Genomic DNA, 9,385 nt, shown 5'->3' with positions numbered 1-9,385 from the left:
ATAAAAATGGCTCCTGACATTTCCAAAAACACTGAAATTCAGCTCCATTCAACTCGTAAACCTTTAGTCTTTCTCTTAGACCTCTAACAGGTAAGCATTGTGGGTGGAATGTGTGTGTTGGGTGTATGGTAAGTATACGGGGCGTATGGTGTGTGGTAGAAGAAGGGATGTGAATATGGCATACCAAAGGGTGGGAGGTATTGCATCAGTGTGTGTGGTGGTGGAGTGTGGTGAGGTGTATGCAGAACAGGTGCGTATTGTACTGTGTGTCCTAACACTGAGTTAACGGTAACCTGATCCTGCACTGATGGTTCACCTAGCAAGTCGTAGGCGAGACACTGTCTGGGCTTTCTGTCACGGGCAGACCTCCTGACCTCTGACTGAACCTGTTCTACAGGTGAGGCTGGGGATTGGGCTCTGGGACAGGGCTGGGGTATTGGAGATTGGGCTTGTGGACTGGGCTGGGGTATTGGGGATTGGGCTGGGTCAGGATATGGGTACTCATTTTCCTCTTCTTCCTCAGGTTCGGTGACACCAGGTCTGGCCACAACAGGTAAGTTTCCATCTGTGTTTTCTCTCTCTTCGTCTTCACTCTCTTCAGGTGACATGACAGGTATGTATTCAGGTAGTTGCTCACGGTGTACAAGAGCTCTTTCCTCTGTTCTCACAGCAGGTATCCTTAGCCAGTATCCACCGTTACTGTCATCATCTGAATCACTGTCAGTGCTGTCACTCAAGTCTGCTTGTCTTTGTGTGTCTGACACTCTTCCTTGTTTCTGTCTGTTATTTGTTTTCTTTTCAGGGACAGTTCTCGTTTGGGGTGGAGTCATTTCCACAGGTAAGTCATTCACCAGTAACAGGAGATTGCGATGTAATGTTCTGGTTTTCTTCTGGTCTCCGTGCTCAGGGCAGACAATATACACTGGACTCTCAGCAAGCTGGCTTTTGACCACGTAGATAGCCTTCTCCCAATAAGACCTCAACTTGCCTGGTCCTCCACGCTGACTGAGGTTTCTTACCAGAACTCTGTCTCCTGCCTGTAGTACGATTCCTTTTGCTTTCTTGTCATAAGATACTTTTCCTCTTGCACTGGATTTCTTACTATTTTCACAAGCAATACGGTAGGCTTCTGACATTTTCTCAGCCCATTTCTCTGCATATCCTCTAGGTGAGTATGATTCCTTTTCCTCAGTTAACCCAAACAGCAAGTCAACTGGGAGATGTGGATGACGGCCGTAGAGGAGGAAAAAGGGTGAGTAACCAGTGGATTCATGTTTGGTACAGTTATAAGCGTGTAATACCTGCGGGAGGTGATCCTTCCAACGCAGTTTTCCACTTTCAGTCAACGTCCTCAACATCTGGAGTATGGTTCTATTGAGCCGCTCAGCCGGGTTGCTCTGTGGATGGTAGGGTGATGTTCTAGAGTGGCCAACTCCAGACAGCTGTTGCAGTGTTTGGAACAATTTGTTCTCAAATTCACGGCCCTGATCATGGTGTAATTTAGACATATAACCAAATTTGGGTATGTAGTCATTAAAGATACGCTCTGCAGCTGTTTTTCCACTTTTGTTCTTTGTGGGGTATGCCTGGGCAAATCTAGTGAAATGATCGATCACCACTAGAATGTATTCGTACCCTCCAACACTGGTTTCCAGATGTAGGTAATCAATACACACAAGCTCTAAAGGGAAGTTGGAGGTGATGCTACCCATGGGAGCTCGAACGTGTGTGACAGGCTTTTTAGACTTGATGCATGGACATTTTCGTGTAACATACTCTTCAATCTCTTTGGACATAAAGGGCCAGTAGAATCTCTCCCTTGCGAGGTGGAGCACTCTTTCCGTCCCAACATGGCCCATCTCATTATGTAGATGTTTCAGAGCGAGTGTTCTGTATTTTACAGGGAGGACCAACTGCTTGTGCTGATTGGTCTTTCTGTAAAGGAGGTCATTGTCAATGTATAATCTGCTCCACTCATGGAGAAGCTTTCGGGTCGCTCCACTTACAGTTTTGCGCACTTCATCTGTCAACTTTGTGTTTGACTCTTTCAACTCCATGATCGTATTTATGGCTTGATCCTCTCTTTGGGCCTTTACTAGCTCATCGTGACTGATGGTTTGCAGGTTAGGATGAGACTGCTGGTTAGAGTCTGGGGAAGAGATGTTAAGCGCTGCAACCCATGCCACGTCTTTCCTTTCTGCTGCCTGACTTCCATCCCATGTCGCACGCACTGCTTCATTGGAGAACTCCTCTGTACAGGTCCTTTCATACCTCTCCATATCCAGGGGGAGGCGAGATAGGGTGTCTGCATCTATATTTGACTTTCCAGGCCTGTATTTGACATCAAACCGGAAATCTGCGAGTTCCCCAACCCACCGATGACCGACAGCATTGAGCTTGGCTGTACTCATGACATAGGTCAACGGGTTGTTGTCGGTGTAGATAGTGAAGTGTGGCGCATAGTACAGGTAATCGCGGAACTTTTCACACACAGCCCATTTTAATGCGAGGAACTCCAGTTTTCCACTATGCATATGGTAATTGCGTTCGGCTGGTGACAATGTCCTTGATCCATATCCAATGACTCTCAATTTTCCGTTTTGATGCTGATACAGAACAGCTCCTAGGCCTTGGTCTGAGGCATCAGTATGCAGTCTGAAGGGGTGGTTAAAATCAGGATACGCCAAGACAGGGGGGTTTGTGAGGAGGTCGATCAGTTGTTCAAGGGCTCTCTGCTGTTCAGTGGTCCATTCTATGGGCTCTCTGGAGGGCAACTGGGGGCGTTTGGGGTTTTTACTACGGGTTGGTATTGGGGCCTGCCCTGGCTTGGTTTGGAGCAGCTCATAAATGGGTCTGGCAATCCGGGAAAAATCCTGGATGTAGGAACGGAAATACCCCAGAAATCCTGTTACTTTCCTCACCTCACCAACGGTTCTTGGTGTCTTACTTGACAGGGCTTTCACAGCTTCAAGGTCTCGTGGGTCTACTTTGACTCCTTCTGCTGACACAAGGCGACCCACGTACCTGACTTCTTGTTTGAAGAGATCACATTTCTCAGGTCTCAATTTCACTCCGTGACGTTGAAGGGCCTGGAGAACTTTACGGATGGTCTCGACATGTTCTTCAAATGTTTTTGCATAACAGAGTACATCGTCTAGATACGGGATGCAACATTCGTCCCTGAGGGGGCCTAGCATCTCCTCCATGCTCCGCTGGAATGTTGCAGGGGCATTTGAGAGTCCAAATGGGATACGGACCCACTCGTAGAGACCCCACGGAGTAATGAAGGCGGTGAAAGGGCGCGAACCCTCTGCGACGAAGCCCTGGTGGTAGGCTTTTCCTTGATCTAAAATACTAAACCAGGTATAGCCCCCAAGGGTGTCAGTCAGATCTTGTATTCTAGGCAACGGGTGACGATCAGGGACAGTCTTTTTATTCAGGAGGCGGTAGTCAATGCACAGACGCAGGCTGCCGTCCTTCTTCCTGACACAGACAACTGGGGCAGAATACGGGGACTTGGACTTGACTATCCAGCCTTTCATTAACAGTTCCTGTATGTACTCCTTTACCTCCTTGAACAGTGGCTTTGGGACTGATGAGTACGTTTTCTGGACAGGGACTGTGTCATGGAGGGTGATTGTCATCTGCAGGCTTGGTATGCATCCAATGTCATTACTGTCCTGTGCAAAAGCTCCAGCCTCTTCACAGAGCATCTTGATCACTATTTCCTGCTGTTGATCATCAAGGTGACTGAGGTCGACAGGGGGTTGGAATGGAGTGGGACTGGGGACAGCTGACGTCGAAACAGCACTGTTGAGGGGCACTGTGGGCTTGGGGGTTTCAGGTGGGATAGGGGGTTGCCATGGGGATGGGCTGGTGACAGTGGGGGTTTCAGGTGAGTATGTTGGGATGGGGGGTTGCCATGGGGATGGGCTGGTGACAGTGGGGGTTGTGGCGGCACTGCTGACGGTCACTGGGGGCTGGGGGATTTCAAGTGAGTCTGTTGTGATGACCTTCTCCACACAGTGGATACTGCCAAGGGCTGTCTTTCTTGGGAGAGTGACTGCATGTTTTGTGTTGTTTCCCACAGGCACTGTTATATAGGGCTTTCTGGGGTTTTGCACCTTCAGCAGGCCTTCTCCAACATCCAGCTCCGCCAGTGGTATGCTGTTGTCATCAGGCTCAAACAGGAAGATTGGGTCAGACAGTTCCATGTGGGGCGGGACTTGGCACTTGACCCAGGCCACCTGACCTGCTGGAATGACAGTGTCTTGTCTACCTGTTCGTAGGCGGCCAAATTGCACATGGGGTTTGTCAGTCTGAATGAAGTTCACCAGGAGCTCTGCTTTCTCTGCTGGTATCACCATGGCGTTACAGAGCAGGCTGGTGAGGGTTGGAATCAGCCTTCCAGGTTGTTCCTGTATCATCACCTCCAGCACATTAAAGCCCAGCAGGGGTCTCTCCAGATCAAGACTGCTTACAAGGAAAGGCACAGTGATTGACAGGTTAGGATTTTCATTCCCCTTCAAGTTAACTGTAAGGGCCACCCAGCCATCGAATGGAAGGATCTCACCATTTACAGCATAGACTTCTAACTCCTCTTTATCACCAATGATTTCATTAAGGGGTCTAACAGGCATGTCAGGAAAGTATCTGTTTTTCCAAACTCTATCAATCATGCTTACTTGGGCCCCCGTGTCAAGCAGAGCACTGACTGCTAAACCGTTTAGGTTACAATGGGTGAGAGCCCTTCTCCCCACGAGCTTGGCGAGGCATTCACTTTTGCTGTAAGGTAAGTCAGGGGTGGGGACAGGGGTATTTGGTTGCTTCTGTATCTCTTTTACTACTTTGTCTTTTGTTTCAGGGCCATACTTTTTCTCTTTGACTTTTTCCTTGTCAGGCTCACTAGTATGACAGGTGTCAGTTTGGGACAGTAATTTGGAACCGGTCAATGGTTGTCCCCCTGCAGGGACCGGCTCCAGTTTCCCTGCCGTGGAGGTCTCTTCAGGCAGCCCACAGCTCTGTGGCCTTCCTCACCGCAGTGGAAACAGTGAGGGCAGTTAGGCAGATTCTGTTCAACACATTTAACACAGCCATATGGTCTCTCTCTCTGCCTGTCTGTCTTGCCTGTTCTGACCTGTGCCTGCTGTTCTGACTTTTGGGGATGGATAGACTGTTGCATGAGCTCAACAAGATTAGTAAGCTTTTCAACTTTCTCTGTTAACTGTTGGATCATGTCTGGTTTAGGTTTCTTTCCTGAGCTCTCCTCTCTGACGCTAGGGGGAGCCTGAGCTGCATTAACCTCAACCTCTGCACTGTGTACATTTGTGGGTCTCTGACGGTTGGCTGGGCCTAAACGTCGCTGCCTTTCACTCTCATCACTCATTACTTTCTTCATCTGTTTGAGGATGGCCTCATCAGGGACACTGGGGTCTACAAGTAATGGTTTGAGCTCTCTACGAATGTCATCATGCTTGTGGCCTAGACCTTGATACACAGTGTGGAGAAAAACATCCTGAACTGTACTTGCATTGTATTTAACATCAGTATCAGCATGTTTTGAGGCCAGCAAGATCTTTTGTTTTAGTCCTATGACTCTGTATAAGAACTGCTGTGGTGTTTCACTATCTTTTTGCTTAGTGCACATAAGTTCTTGAAACAGCTCTGTGTTACTTTGTTCACCAAGGTGGGAATGAAGAAAACCCTTTAGCTCATCAACAGTTAAATCATCCTTAACCATTAACATGTCTTTAAAGTTGCCAGGTTTGATAACTCTCAAGACTGCTCTAACAACATCTGCATCGCTGAACTGTTCCTTCAAACCTTCTTCAATTTGTCTACAGACACTGCTGTAACTAATGTCTGACCCCTGATCTCCAATCTGACCTCCCTGGAGCTTAAACTCCCTGCGATGAAGGAAAGAAAGCTCTCGTAGAGAGACCAGCTTGTCTTGTGACACAGATGTAGGGTGTTCACTTTTACCTTTGGTGTCTGGTGCATTCCTACCTAGTGACATGGACTGAACTTTTGACTGTGGCTGAGGAACAATTTGTGGGGTGTGTGTGGGCATGTACTGCAAAATTTGTTTACTCAGTTCCTCATAACTAGTAAGCATCTGCTGCAGATGTGCATCATGTGTGGTCACATTTTCAGCAGCCTCACTAACAACAATGACTTCATTATTCACTTCAACATTGACACCATCAACTTGACTGTTAGAAAATGAACCATGTGATGTACCCTCTTTTACACCCGAACCTTGAACCTGTATGATTCTATCAATCACATCTTTCATGTCTAGTAAATGTGATAATCCTTTATCCTCTAAATCTAGTAAGGCCTTACTGTACACATAGTCGTTGATGTAGTTGAAACAACCCTCGTCATCCTCGGCAGTGAGATGAGACAGAAGAGACTGGTCCATCCCTGGCACTTGAACCAATGCCTTTGCGATCTGAAACAGGTCATTGGCAGGTAGAGTGAGCAGGCTCTTTTTGATGGCCCACACCAAACTTTTCCTCTCACTGTCTGCCATGGCTGCTTCCCGATTCCTTCCTTGCACTTGGTACACAGTCCAGGATCACTTTACAGTCTCTATCCGTGATGGGTGGTTCTTTCTACACCGCAATCCTTACTCTTCATCAGATGTAGCAATTGGCAAAACACTATCTTTAGTCTTCATCAGATGTAGTGGTTGGCGCAACAGTTTGTAATCTTCACCAGTGATTTGCACAGCACTGGGCTTTCTCCTCATCAGATGTACTGTAGTAGTTGACACAGCACTGTCTTTCTCACTCTTCATTAGAAGTAGTAGTTGGCACAGCTCTGTGTTTACTCTTCATCAGATGAGACTGCTTCAGTTGGTGTGGCTGAAGAACGCTCCTTCATCAGTGGACCTTTACACCGGGTGTTGCTCCCTGGTTCATCAGGTCACTTTTGGTCCAAGATCAGTATCTCTGGATCAGCTTCCAGCCAGCAGGTGGCGCTGATCCCGGACGAGCCCCCAATAAACTGTTACAGGTACCAGGATCTGGCACCTAGTAGCAGATATATGTTACCTGGAAAACAGGTTAAAGTTGTATAGCAGAATTAGAGACAGAGAAACATGGTCTTGCTTCCACCGAGTCTCCTCAGTTATGATTTATTTCACATAAACACATTTCACCAAATAAACCCTAACTGTCTACTGTTTGCATTGTCCTTTTTACTGTTATATTTACCCAGCATTTAATACTGCACATTTTACTCAGCATAGCAATACTGCACCTTTTACTGTCTATCTAGACATATTGACATTCACTTGTTCATAGAACCTTCACCACTACAACAAAATCCAACCAAGTACAATAAACATTTTCAATTCAATTCAATACATTCAAAATCACCATATCTTGTAACCTCTTGTGTCACTCACTGTTTGCATTCAACTCCCAAATTCGTTTGGTCATTAATTAATTTGCATCTTAAGTGCATTTTTCATATAAAGATGCTCTAAGCACCACTAGGACTTAGCATAATCAGTACCAGTAACACTACTAAATGAACACACTATTTACATCTGCATGTTGCACAGCTACCTGGTTTGAAACCATTTCCCTCAAAACCGTTTATCACTTGTTCAAAACATATACACATTAAATAATAAATGGAGCCAGCCAGTATATCAATCAAAACACAAACCTAACAAAAATAATGGACATGTGATACCCAGACACACACTATTAACGTGGCACACGACGGAGCAACGTGGTGGACGCCATTACAAACATTTCAAACAATGAGACACTTTTCACTCACTCCTTTTACACTTAAATTCGACCCAAAAGTAAACACAGTAAACTCCAGACGTTACATAAACAACAACACTCATTTCTGTGTGCTTTGTGAAGTATTACCCACCTGGAAAACAGGTTAAAGTTGTATAGCAGAATTAGAGACAGAGAAACATGGTCTTGCTTCCACCGAGTCTCCTCAGTTATGAGAAGAACCAGCAGCGCATGCGCACTAGACTACCTCAAAGACAATCTCAGTGGCAAAGCAGGTTGATACCATGGTGTTACACTGCCACCTATTGACCAAAGTTATTGTTGTTTTTAGGTGAAAACATTCTAATGACAACCTGGGTTTGAAAGGTAAAATAAAATACAAACACTTCTCAAAACACTGTGACACATAAAACAATCACACTAATGTGATGACACTTTAGTGGGCATCACATATACACACAGCCTCCTATGCAGGAATGAGCCAAAGTCTGAATCAATTAGAGAGCAGATTACTTCCTGACCTTTCAAAAGGACATCTGGTACGACAGCGGAAACGTTACACTGTGGTATTGTTGGGCAGAAACCTCTTATCTCTATATTAAAATTTTTTTGTGTTTTTTCGTAAATTAACGCCCTACTTGATCATACAACAGCTACAAAAGTAGACGATGCACAAGCTCAAAACACGGCGCTCGCTTGTAGATCTGCTACTTTTGATACTTTTTCATTTGAATCCTGAAAAGTAACAGTTATGGACATACTGTATGAGGTTTCCACCCGACAGAGACGATATATTTGTATCTGTACTGAAGCACAAATATTCATGTACGGTATATGGACATGAAAACACACACACACACACACACACACACACACACACACACACACACACACACACACACACACACACACACACACACACACACACACACACACACACACACACACACACACACACACACACACACACACATGAACCGCAGACACACCTCTCCTGAGTCCTTACTACCAGTCACAGAATGATGGATTACACAGGGCATAGGATGGAAATAATCCCCCCCCCCTCGCTCTCTCTCTCTCCCTCTCTCTGTAACACACATGCATACATTTGAAACTGTATTAAACTCTATCTCTCTCTACATGTCATCTACTGTAGCTGTATCTTAAGCACGCACGCACACGCACACGCACACACACACACACACACACACACACACACACACACACACACACACACACACACACACACACACACACACACACTCTTCTGGTACAGGACCCACTTGAAAATCTCAAAATCAATGACTTTGTTGTCACATGACAGGTTTACAGGGTTAAAAACAGTGAGTGAAATATATATATTTTTGCAAGCTCCATTCAAGTGATGCACTTGCAATATCCTCATGGCCCACCAGTGGGCCCCGGCCAACAGGTTGAGAATCACTGACTTATAAAGTGCAAAGGTCAGTGTCATGAAACCTTTTTGTCACCCAAAACAGTGGTTCAGAATTATAATGCTACGACAACGAACAAGGATAATAGAAGACAAACCTAGCATCTACCCACATAACATGTACCACGTTTGTAAGATACATACTTCCTCTGTCTGTCTGTCTGTC

Source organism: Gymnoscopelus braueri, assembly GCF_963280865.1.
Source record: "Gymnoscopelus braueri genome assembly, chromosome: 19".
Lineage (NCBI taxonomy): Eukaryota > Metazoa > Chordata > Actinopteri > Myctophiformes > Myctophidae > Gymnoscopelus > Gymnoscopelus braueri.
Note: the sequence above shows the minus strand (reverse complement) of the source record.